The sequence below is a fragment of the Schistocerca americana genome, chromosome 3 (genome assembly GCF_021461395.2).
Source record: "Schistocerca americana isolate TAMUIC-IGC-003095 chromosome 3, iqSchAmer2.1, whole genome shotgun sequence".
NCBI lineage: Eukaryota > Metazoa > Arthropoda > Insecta > Orthoptera > Acrididae > Schistocerca > Schistocerca americana.
The window spans coordinates 586,078,417-586,090,727 of record NC_060121.1 but is presented as its reverse complement, the minus strand read 5'-3'; the positions used below and the strand labels follow the sequence as shown (position 1 = coordinate 586,090,727).

The following is a 12,311-nucleotide window of genomic DNA, read 5'->3' as shown; positions in this document are numbered from 1 at the left end:
TTGTGTTGTAATCTTCAGTCCAGAGACTGGTTTTATGCAGCTCTCCATGCTACTCGATCCTGTGCAAGCTGCTTCATCCCCGAGTAAATACTGCAACCTACATCCTTCTGAATCTGCTTAGTGTATTCATCTCTCTGTCTCCCTCTACGATTTTTACCCTCTACGCTGCCCTCCAATACTAAATTGGTGATCCCTTGATGCCTCAGAACATGTGTTACCAGCCGATCCCTTCATCTAGTCAAGTTGTGCCACAAATTTCACTTCTCCCCAGTTCTACTCAATACCTCCTCATTAGTTATGTGATCTACCCATCTAATATTTAGTATTCTTCTGTAGCACCAAATCTCCAAAGCTATTCTCTTCGTGTCTAAATTATTTATCGCCCACATTTCACTTCCATACATGGCTACACTCCATACAAATACTTTCAGAAACGAATTCCTGACACTTAAATCTATACTCGATGAAAACAAATTTCTCTTCTTCAGAAACGCTTTCCTTGCCATTGCCAGTCTACATCTTATATCCTGTCTATTTCAACCATTAGTTATTTTGCTCTCCAAATAGCAAAACTCATTTTCTAGTTTAAGTGTCTCATTTCCTAATCTAATTCAATTGATTTAATTCTACTACATTCCATTATCCTCATTTTGCTTTTGTTTATGTTCATCTTATATCATCTTTTCAGGACCCTGTCCATTCCGCTGAACTCCTCTTCCAGGTCCTTTGCTGTCTCTGACAGAATTACAATGTCATCGGCGAACCTCAAAATTTTTAGTTATTCTCCATGGATTCTAACTCCGACTCCGAATTTTTCTTTCGTTTCCTTTACCGCTTCCTCAATATACAGATTGAGTAATATCATCGGGGAGAGGCTACAACCCTGTCTCACTCCGTTCCCAACCACTGCTTCCCTTTCATGCCCCTCGCCTCTTATAACTGCCATCTGGTTTTTGTACAAATTGTAAATAGCCTTTCGCTCCCTGTCTTATAACCCTGCCACTTCAGAATTTGAGAGAGAGAGTATTCCAGTCAACATTGTCATAAGCTTTCTGTAAGTCAACAAATGCCAGAAACGTAGGTTTGCCTTTCCTTAATCTTTCTTCTAAGATAAGTCGTATGGTCAGTATTGCCTCAGGTGTTCCAATATTTCTACGGAATCCAAACTGATCTTCCCCGAGGTCGGCTTTTACCAGTTTTTCCGTTCGTCTGTAAAGGATTCGTGTTAGTATTTTGCAGCCGTGACCTATTAAACTGATAGTTCGGTAATTTTCACATCTATCAACACCTGCTTTCTTCGGGATTGGAATTATTATATTCTTCTTGAACTCTGAGGGTATTCCATCTCTCATATACATCTTGCTCACCAGATGGTAGAGTTTTGTCAGGGCTGGCTCTCCCAAAGCTATCAGTAGTTCTAATGGAATGTTGTCTACTCTCGGGGCCTTGTTTCGACTTAGATCCGTCAGTGCTCTGTCAAACTCTTCACGCAGTATCACATCTCACATTTCATCTTCATCTACATCCTCTTCCATTTCCGTAATATTGCCCTCAAGTATATCGCCCTTGTATGTACCCTCTATATACTCCTTGCACATTTCCGCTTTCCCTTCTTTGCTTAGGACTTGGTTTCCATCTGAGCTCTTAATATTCATACAAGTGGTTCTCTTTTCTCCAAAGGTCTCTTTAATTTTCCTGTAGGCAGTATCTATCATACCCCTAGTGATATATGCCTCTAGATCCTCACATTTGTCCACTAGCCATCCCTGCTTAGCCATTTTGCACTTCCTGTCGATCCCAGTTTTGAGACGTTTGTATTCCTTTTTGCCTGCTTCATTTACTGCATTTATATATTTTCTCCTTTCATCAATTAAATTCAACATTTCTTCCGTTACCCAAGGGTTTCTAGTAGCCCTCGTCCTTTTATCTACTTGATCCTCTGCTGCCTTCACTACTTCATCCTTCAAAGCTACCCATTGTTCTATTGTATTTCTTTCCCCCATTCCTGTCAATTGTTCCCTTATGCTCTCACTGAAACTCTGTACAATCTCTGGTTCTTTCAGTTTGTCCAGGTCCCATCTCCTTAAATTCCCACCTTTTTGCAGTTTCTTCAGTTTTAATCTACAGTTCATAACCAATAGATTGTGGTCAGAGTCCACATCTGCCCCTGGTAATGTCTTACAGTTTAAAACCTGGTTCCTAAATCTCTGTCTTACTATTATATAATCTATCTGAAACCTTCTAGTATCTCCAGGGTTCTTCCATGTATACAATCTTCTTTCATGATTCTTGAACGAAGTGTCAGCTGTGATTAAGTTATGCTCTGTGCAAAATTCATCCAGGCGGCTTCCTCTTTCAGTCCTTACCCTCATTCCATATTCACCTACTTAGTTTCCTCTCTTCTTTTTCCTACTATCGAATTCCAATTACCCATGACTATTAAATTTTCGTCTCCCTTCACTATCTGAAGAACGTCTTTTATCTCGTCATACATTTCATCAATCTCTCCGTCATCTGTAGAGCTGGTTGGCATATAAATTTGTACTACTGTAGTAGGCGTGGGCTTCGTATCTATCTTGGTCACAATAATGCGTTCACTACTCTGTTTGTAGTAGCTTACCCGCACTCCTATTTTTTTTATTCATTATTAAACCTACTCCTGCATTACCCCTATTTGATTTTGTATGTATAACCCTGTATTCACCTGACCAAAAGTCTTGTTCCTCCTGCCACCGAACTTCACTAATTCCCACTACATCTAACTTTAACCTATCCATTTCCCTCTTTAAATTTTATAACCTACCTGTCCGATTAAGGGATCTGACATTCCACGCTCCGATCCGCAGAACGCCAGCTTGCTTTCTCCTGGTAACGACGTCATCCTGAGTAGTCCCCACCCGGAGATCCGAATGGGGGACTATTTTACCTCCGGAATATTTTTCCCAAGAGGACGCCATCACCATTTAATCATACAGTAAAGCTGCCTGCCCTCAGGAAAAGTTACGGCTGTAGTTTCCTCTTGCTTTCAGCCGTTCGCAGTACCAGCACAGCAAGGTCGCTTTGGTTAGTGTCACAAGACCAGATCAGTCAATCATCCAGACTGTTGCCCCTGTAACTACTGAAAAGGCTGCTGCCCCTCTTCAGGAACCACACGTTTGTCTGGCCTCTCAAGAGATACGCCTCCGTTGTTGTTGCAACTACGGTACGGGTATCTGTATCGCTGAGGCACGTTAGCCTCCCCACTCACGCCAAGGCCGATGGTTCGTTGGGGGGGGGGGGGGGGGGGTTATTACTACGTAAGGAAATTACACAGTGATTCTAACATTTACATACTGTACAGGACAAAGATGGTTACACAATGTGTGTCATAGCACACGAAGAAGAACAATGTAAGCTACGATGACCAAACTCAGGTATGAATAGCCGAGTGGAAAACATGTACGAAAACGTTGCAAGTAAACGGAGAGTCTCCACAATGTCTTTTGAACATACTGTTTCCACATGTCGTTTTACCACTCCAGGGCACTATGTGCAGTCTTTATAAAATAAACTTGAGTGGTTTTTGAAACACAAAAAGAAATATATTGCGTTTTTCTATCTTCACACCCGTAGCACCGTCCTCTCTTAGACACGGTACTCTGGTTCACACTCCCACCGTCTTGCTGTTCGACCCCCGCCAGTCTGTTGGCAGATCTTTTGATTCCATACATTCCGTAAGCCGTGTTTTATTTTTGTTGACGTCCGTCTTACAACGGCTTTTCAAGATATTATCCATTTCACTGAACTGCTCTTACAGATCCTGTGTAGAGTGTGACAATTACAATATCTTCAGCAAGCGTAAAGGTTTTTATTTCTTCTGTCTGAATTACAGTTCCCTTTCTGAAGTTCTCCATGGTTTCTTTCACAGTTTGCTCAATGTGCCACTTGAATAATATAGGTGACAAACTGCAAATCTGTCTCACTCCCTCTTTCCTATGCTTCCCTTCCACGTCCTTCGATTCTTACTACTGCGTTCCGATTTCTGCTCAAGGCGTAACTAATCTTGCGCTCCCTGTATTTATCCCTATTAACTTCAATATTTCAAACAGTGTAGTCCACTTTGCAAAAGCGTCCTCTCAATCTACAAATACCAAGAACGTAGGTTTGCCTTTCTTCAGTCTAAGATACGCCATAGGGTCAGTATTGCCTCATGTTTTCCTAGATTTCTCAAAAAGCCCTAACAGATCTTCCCCAGGGTCGGCTTCCACCAGTTTTTCCATTCTTCTGTAAATAATGTGTCAATATTTTATAACCATAACTCATGGAACTGACAGTTCGTTAGTATTCATACCTCAGTTCGTTAGTATTCATACCTATCAGTTGAGAATAGTTTCGCTTACCTCATATCATTCATACAAGGAGGAATAATTTCGTGATTCGTGGCTTTCTCAAGGATCTTAAAAATCCTGTTTATTGGTTTGTTGGATGTTAAAGGGACCAAACTACGAGCTCATCGGTCCCTTCATCATGTGTGTCTCTAAACAGGAAGCAAATATTGAGTGACCTGACTAAGCAAAATACAGTAAAATAGAGAGAAAATCGTGGAGAGCCAGGAAGGGAGTGAAAGGGGATAAGGGGGCGAGCGGCTCTGGCCAAGGTGCAGCTGGAGGTCCTCGGAGGATGATGGTGCTGGCGCGATGCAGAGGGTGCGTCTCCCACCGCACATCTCACCGTCCGTTACTCCAAGAAAACGCACAGACAACATGACGAAAGTTTAGGAAAGATAAAACATTGAAAACGCTTCTACACAGTGTTTCCACTTCCACAGACAAGCGAGGTAATCACTGTCGACTTACTTTCCCAACGTTCTGAATGTAGTTCCACAGAAATCGTTGAACACTTGTTTTGTATTCCGTTATTTCCCCCGTATGTAATATTGCCCTATAAAAGTTTAAGTGTCTTAACTAGCTCTATGATGTGATTGTCAATTTTGATCTTAACTCGCATAGGCTGGTGTCCTTCAAATGCCATTTATTTTGTCTTCGTAACTGATGTGCAGTCTGTATTCTCTGGTTATTTTACTTAAAGTAAAAACAGCTTCTTGTACCTCATTTTCATTCTGACTTACAGTTATTTGGCCGTCACCAGACTGCAGTGTACTAACAACTGCATTGTTAATTTTAAATTTTTTATTGTCTGCGCCAAAGTTTCGGTTGCATCATCGATATATAGACGGTATTTGTTTTAACTGTGAACAAATAAATATTTCGAAACACACACATCTTATTGTTACATGGAAATTTATCCCCGAAGTGTCATGCAAGGTATTTTATAATGCAATATACACATCTCAAGTCAAGGTTGTCTATTCTTTAACGCTACATCATAACTGCAGACGGTTGCTCACCAAATTACTACGTCTCTTTCTTCCTTTTTTTATTACTGTGTGTGTGTGTGTGTGTGTGTGTGTGTGTGTGTGTGTGGCTGGGAGGGGGGGGGGGGGGGGCTGGCTCGCGCAATGGTGAAGTTTACCTAAAATACTCAGGAGGATTCATAAACGAGTTCAGAGCTGAAAGCGTCCTCTGGAACAGGCAGCAGATGGGGGGATCCTCCATGTACCACCTCAGTGCTGCAGGTAATTTGGAGCAGCGTATCTGCCACAAATCTCTATTGTGTCAGACACTGGAAACAGTCCTTTTCAGAAGGTAAGATGTGAAGACAGGCGCAGCCGTGAAAACGGCTAAGCGTGAGTGTGGCTGTCTCTCTGCAGTCACGCCATCAAAGAGTACTCGTTTAAAATCATAGTACCAGGCACTCTAATTGTGTCACAATAATTATTTCTGTAAAAGGCACTCTTGCCCATGCATAAGCCCTTCAGGTGGCTGGAGTTAGAAACCTGTCACGGATTGCGGAGATTTTCTACCTTCTTCCCCGTGCCAAACCATCATTGGTTAACCACGAGAAAAATCTGTGAGAGTAGGTGTGTGTTCAACTGATTTACGAAATTATTATTTGTTGGAGCTCGCAAGGTCAGCTGCAATTGGCCGGCGAGACTCCTACACTGGCAGCAATAGCCGACTTGCTTCGAGTTGCGGCAGACAACACTTGGGTGCCAGGCGACGGAAGAGGGCAGACTTGCTGCTGGGGGCTGTAAGAGAACACGCTTGCTGCCGAGGCGTCACACAGGAGGATTTCTCCGTGTCAGAACTGGGTACAACGGGAGAGCAGGACTCAGTATTCCCGGTCGCCACTGCCACTGTCTTCCACAATCACACCGTACAGGAGTGGTAAGAACGAGCTGGCGACGCAATCACCAGATCGAGGAGGACGCGAGGCTGGCTAACTTTTATAAGGGCTCATCTGCAAAGTTTTAACGTTCGGAGCCAGTTAGTTGCTTCTATTATGCACTTTGGTGATTCTTTTAGTTTCCGTACTTATTTTTCTGGGTTCTTTAAACCCAAACCATTCTTGCAGTTGCAGTCATTGCCGTATCCGCGATACAGCTCGTGCGTCCAGCCTACCCTCCTGTACCAAAGCTAGATTTCATACTTATAACCTTTTGTCGACTAAATAAATCTTTTCATACTAATCTCAGTGCGTAATTCATATGTTTGTTGCTTTATGCTGATAACCAAATTGTTACAGTGACTGCTTCTTTCTTTTGTCGTTCAGATGAGCCCCCTCATTAATGTATCCACATGTGGTGTGATACCCGTACTTTCATGCTTAATTTTGTCACCCTAGAGTTTTTCCTTCGATAAAATATTTGCGTTGCGTGACATTGTTTTTCTTAAATTTGCGCAATCTTATGCGGAGCTGTAGGACACCATGGATCGGCTATAGCATCTGAGGGGCACGCTGAACAGTTCAACTGACACCTCACAGAACGAAAAAAAAAAAAAAGTTCCAGATGAACAGTTCATATTTTTAACTGTGGTATCTGTCTGTGCTAAAGATGGCTTCTCCCTAATCCACCACGAACGCTCCCATTGTAGTCAACTTTTCGTCCTCAAATGGGATCCCGCACCCCTCCCCCTTACTTTTTGTTAATTTTGACCTTCGAATTGTTCCGCAGCGCTGTATTTTGCCATTAACATCAAGTGCCCACTTTCTCTGGTTACGTGTAAGGTTCATTACCCAGCGATCCGACATAGTAGGCGTCTACACAAGTCACCTGTCACCAGATTTTGCCGACACAGCTTTTTCAGTCGACTTTGCATTACATCGTAACATAACGGCGAATAAATAAAAATAATATTAACTACCATGGTCGTACATTTACATGAACCTAAGCAAGACATAAATTTTGATTTCTGTTCCTGGTCTGAACAGTTTTTTTTTTTTTAAGGAAACAGATAGCGGCCACCCGTTTGAAGACAGCAGAAGGAAGAAGTGCCGACTAACCTGGACGTCAGCGTTTTGGGGTGGGCGGCGGCTATGTGAGGTGAGGCTGCTGGCCCCAAGAACTCGCCCAGCCTCCATGGCCCGACAGCTGTCCCTGGAAAGACACACAAACACACCACCATTAGCAACCATGGCGGAAAGTGAGAGAAACGGAACTGTTGTTTCGAACCACACTATGGTGATTCCACATTTCTACATTTAGTGGGTTCAGAAAAATATTCAAAAGAACCAAGTAAGTGGCATTTTTTCTACTTCGGAGAAAGTGATGTATTTGGGAACAATTCCCTCAACTATAGACAGGACAAAAGAAGATAAGCGCGAGCTCCTGCCCCCCCCCCCTCCCCCCCCACACACATAAACACAAACACAAACACACACACACAGAGAGAGAGAGAGAGAGAGAGAGAGAGAGAGAGAGAGAGAGAGAGAGAGAGAGAGAGGAGGGGGGGGGGGGGGTGTACCCATATACAGTTACATCTATATCTGACAAATCACGATCAAGTACGTGACAGTAAACCACCACCACCACCACCACCACAACGGGTTAGGCCTACGCCCTTCTTCCAGCCCGTCAGTTCATTTTCTTTCGTTCCCCTAAAATATTCTTTCGTCTCTCGGTCGGTATCAAATAACATTCTTTCATAGCCGTACATTGCTCATTTGATGTATACCGTTTCCTAATTTTTGCCCGTAGTTTTCGAAGTTTTCTAATATAGAGAAAACAGTTCCGTTAGAATGTCTAGGTTGCAGATGCGATGTAACCTGGTGCAACATTTGATTCCTTTCAAAATCTTGATTTCTGTGGCTTATGTCATTGGCCTTCGGGATCCACACCTCGCTACCATACGAGGACTGCCGACGTCTTACAGCATTTCATCTGGATCTCTGAGCGGCAGATTTCCTGCAGTCTTCTCCCGATGGTTTCTCATTTGTACGAGGTATTTCAAGGGGAAGACCGAATACTTTACGAGGTCGTACTATAGATGAAGCGCAATAAAACATTCCATGTGATATGTGTCCGACTTATTAGTTACTTGGATAGATACAGCTGTGAGAATGTCATCACAAAACTGTGAAGAGAAGTCTAATGATTTGGTTCAAAGTTAATTTTAATAAATTCCACCTCAGACTCAAATCCTCTTGACAGTACCACGTTCTCCCGAGTTTTTCAGCAGTAGTCATCGCGCTGCATTTTATTCGAAGGCCAAGTAGCTACCATCCATTCACGAAGTTAACGACACGGCAGCGAAACCTAAGTCGTTTTCCAATAATGAGGTGATCTCACACCCCAGAACATTTAATTAAAATTGCGAGTGTCAGGGGGGAGCAGATTGAGCCGGGGTTCTTTCTCAGTAGCAAGGACAGTCGAGTTCGGAGAGAAGAAAAGAAGTGAGAGCAATTAAAGCAGTCGTAGAGTCACCATAACGGGATATTAATATAAGCCGCTTTACCGCTCGCCGAAAGTAATTACTTCTAGGAGCTTACAGACATTTTAAATTAAGTTCTCCCCACTGCAGAACCATTTCACTTTTCTTTGCTTTCACCAACGTATGCGAAGAAATCTGCCACGACCTCCTACTTCGGTGTTTTACTCTGTGGGATGTGAGAGCGGACGATCAATATGCGTTTCGCTGATCAAGTCTTTTACAGCGAAGCACCGCAGATTTCCTCTTTAGCGACACGGAAGGGAACGGCGATTCGCTTATCAAAGGTTTACAGGTGTGAGGAAGCGCATATTGGGAAAATACGTCGTGCTCGTGGAAAGAAACAAGGAAAGAAGGGAGGAAAAAGAATGAAATTTTCACTCTGCGGCGGAGTGTGCGCTGACATGAAACTTCCTGGCACATTAAAACTGTGTGCCGGACCGAGACTCGAACTTAGGACCTTTGCATTTCGCAGACAAGTGCTCTACCAAATCTCGGTCCGGCACACAGTTATAATCTGCCGAGAACAAGCTTACCGGCAACATTTTCATTTCAGTCATATGTTGCAAACTCAGGCAAAGTCCACCCCTAAAAAGCGCTGATCAATCCAGTTTCGTTGAATACTGGATTTCATTCCCCGTCATCGGCTTGACACCGCTGTTAGGTCCGTCGGTTTTGTGCGTTAAACTTTCAGTGAGGAAGAAGGGTGAGGACTTCAATCAATGTAGTCCATTCAACATATCAAATGCCTTTCCACACCTGCTTCTACAGTTTAACAAGAATGCGCTCCAGGGAAATCAAGAAATACCATTACTGGGATGGCCAGACAGACCAGAGCCACTTACCTCCTAATTTTTAACCACTGCACTCCTCGCTCAGTTACCATCCTAAGCTCACAAGAGAAATTCATTCAGATTCCATATACATCTGACTTTCCTCACCCCCCTCACCCCCCCCCCCCCCCGCAACTTTTCACAGATACCTATCTCCAACTCTACAACACTTTACAACTCTAAGACGGCCTTCGAAAATGTAAATGAAGCCATAATGCCACTGTGCTCCAAAACTGAGACTGAAGGCAAACTCCAGTATACAGTCCAGAGAGTTTTTTTCATTCCAAATGAAACTTTTCGCCATACATACGAGTGCCTTCATTCCTGATACAAGAATTACAAATTATCTGCGTTAAATCAAGAGTGCTGCAATTTGCTTCTGAAATAAAACGCAAACACACCATCATAATGAACATTTGTGTCAGTGTACAGTGTCTCAGGGATCTAATAAGCAGATTGGTTTACATTTCTATTTGAGTTACGGTTATCGGATAAATATATCTCTACCTGCCATCAGACAAGACACAATGAAACCGCAACAAACTGTAGTACTAATTATTTTCTTTCATTTTCTACTGCTGTTGCTCTTACATCACCACCAGATCAACAAATACAATCAACATTGAGCTCGCTTTCGTAGGCGACGCCACTAACATCAGCCAATGTCGTAATGCTAGACCCTGTTTCACTGAATATAGGTACTGAAGTGAATGGGAAATTGGCCTATTACACTAATTCTATATTTCAGCTAGTTCAGGATGCCAATGACTGATACAAATTATCAGTACGAGATCGAACATGAGGATTTTAAGCTATCTGCACGACAGACAGGTTTCACGTCCCCAGCTTTCTAGCAACAGAGATATATGCTCTACTTCACTTCATAGAACTGGCAACTAGTGTCACTCCTAGTTCATTTCTCAGCTCTACAATAGAATTCTAGTCAGTTTTATCAATTGTTTAACTGCGTTACCTGTAATTTATCTTGATCTCCGTTAGTTCATATTTTTTTGAGCGTGGAGAAATTCATCGTCACGGATATTTTTTTAGTTTTTAAACGTTTCCAGATTGCGGTTGGAGATTCTGGGTCAGGGAAGACATCACGAAAAACTACCGTGTGTCATGGGCAAGCTTAACATCTTGAACGATGTATACTTTAGTAACAATATTTTGCGAGGAATGAGAGAACGCAAAGCAACAATCATTTTGCAGTCTAATGGGTACTATCACTTATTCAGTGAGCTGTGGTTGTAACTGTGAAGATTTAAAAAAGCTACGCAGATCCATTTTCAGACGTCTTTCATGTGGATAATAAGATAGATAGCTCATGTAAATGTTTGTCAAGAAATATTTCAGAAGAAATATTTCACAAATGTACTGAAACCGAATGGACGCGGCAAAGCTCTGTTACACATCGCCTGCTGTTTCTACATAAAAGAACGTGGCCGACAGAGAAAGCTGCGTATCCGGTTTCACATTCACACACATCGGATTTTTTGTGTAAAATTTAACTGCGAAAACTAACATATGTTTGTCTATAGGACACATGTATTAACAAAATTTCCATGCCGTGACGATAGTCGCGGCCGAGGTAGGTAGCGCACGCTTGTGCGGTAGCGCTCGACTCTGAGGTACGTCGGTTTGAATCCTGCTGGTGGAAAATTTTCAATGCCAGTATTTGGCAGGCAATGGAAGGAGAGATGGTGGCGTTAAGTTCTCGATCACCAGTCTTTGAGTCAATGTCCTGGACTGTATTTCACGGTTAATGGTGATCCGTCCGCCGGATGGGATCGTTAAGCTCGGTGGCTCCCATGGTGTTATTCGGTGTTCCGGCACCAGGTTTAACCTCTCTCCCTTCCCTCCATCCACAACAACACAAAGCCGACACCACTCTTATCAGTCATCCACACGACACAGACGTACACTAGAGATCGGAAGAACGTAATGACAAACAGCCTCCACTAGGACCTTGTTAAGAACGGAGATGCAAGATTTCTGTATCCGTTCCTCCAAAGCTCATTCCCTGAACTATGGGACTACGCTGAGCTTTGACAGTGGTCACACACTTAGGGAGTATTCTGCAACTGACCTAGGCGTCCTCTGATGGTCAGAGGAACAGAATGTGTGTTAAGAGGACAAGAGGGCTGTACGGAATCGAGTTAGGCGCGCGAGGGACAGTCAAGTGCAACTGGCTGGTGTCCAGCCCAGGAAATGCCGCCGGCTGCCAACCAAGTCTTGCACCGCTGCCACTGCCGCTGATTCCGTTATATTTAGACAGACACGCGACGCGACGCGCACGGTGCGTTTTACATGTAGCATACCGTTAAACAGAATGTGACTAAAAAATTAAGTTATGTTATAAGAAGAACTACCAACCACTAACTTCACGACAGTTTTTTTTTTTTTTTTTTTTTTTTTTTTTTTTACATAGATACATTAACCCTTGTTCCATAGATCATGTAGATCATAAATACGACATTTCGTAATAATTTGGAAAGTGTCACTTTAACATGAGTTTTCTTTACACAAAAAAATTCATTAATTTTTTTTACAGTTACTACTTCATATTTAACAATTCATCTATTGACTAGGAGGAGTTGTCATTCAGAAATTCTTTTAATTTGCTTTTAAATGTTGGTTGGCTGTCTGTCAGCCTTTTAATACTATTTGG

General features: G+C 42.7%; 1 long non-coding RNA gene across 1 annotated transcript in view; it reads right to left on the bottom strand.

Moving 5' to 3' along the window:
• Positions 1-12,311, bottom strand: part of LOC124605697 — a 341,780-nt gene that overhangs the window by 22,538 nt on the left and 306,931 nt on the right. The window contains exon 2 of the long non-coding RNA XR_006978671.1: positions 7,384-7,477. This is a non-coding gene — a long non-coding RNA (uncharacterized LOC124605697). The remainder of the gene's footprint in view (positions 1-7,383; positions 7,478-12,311) is intronic.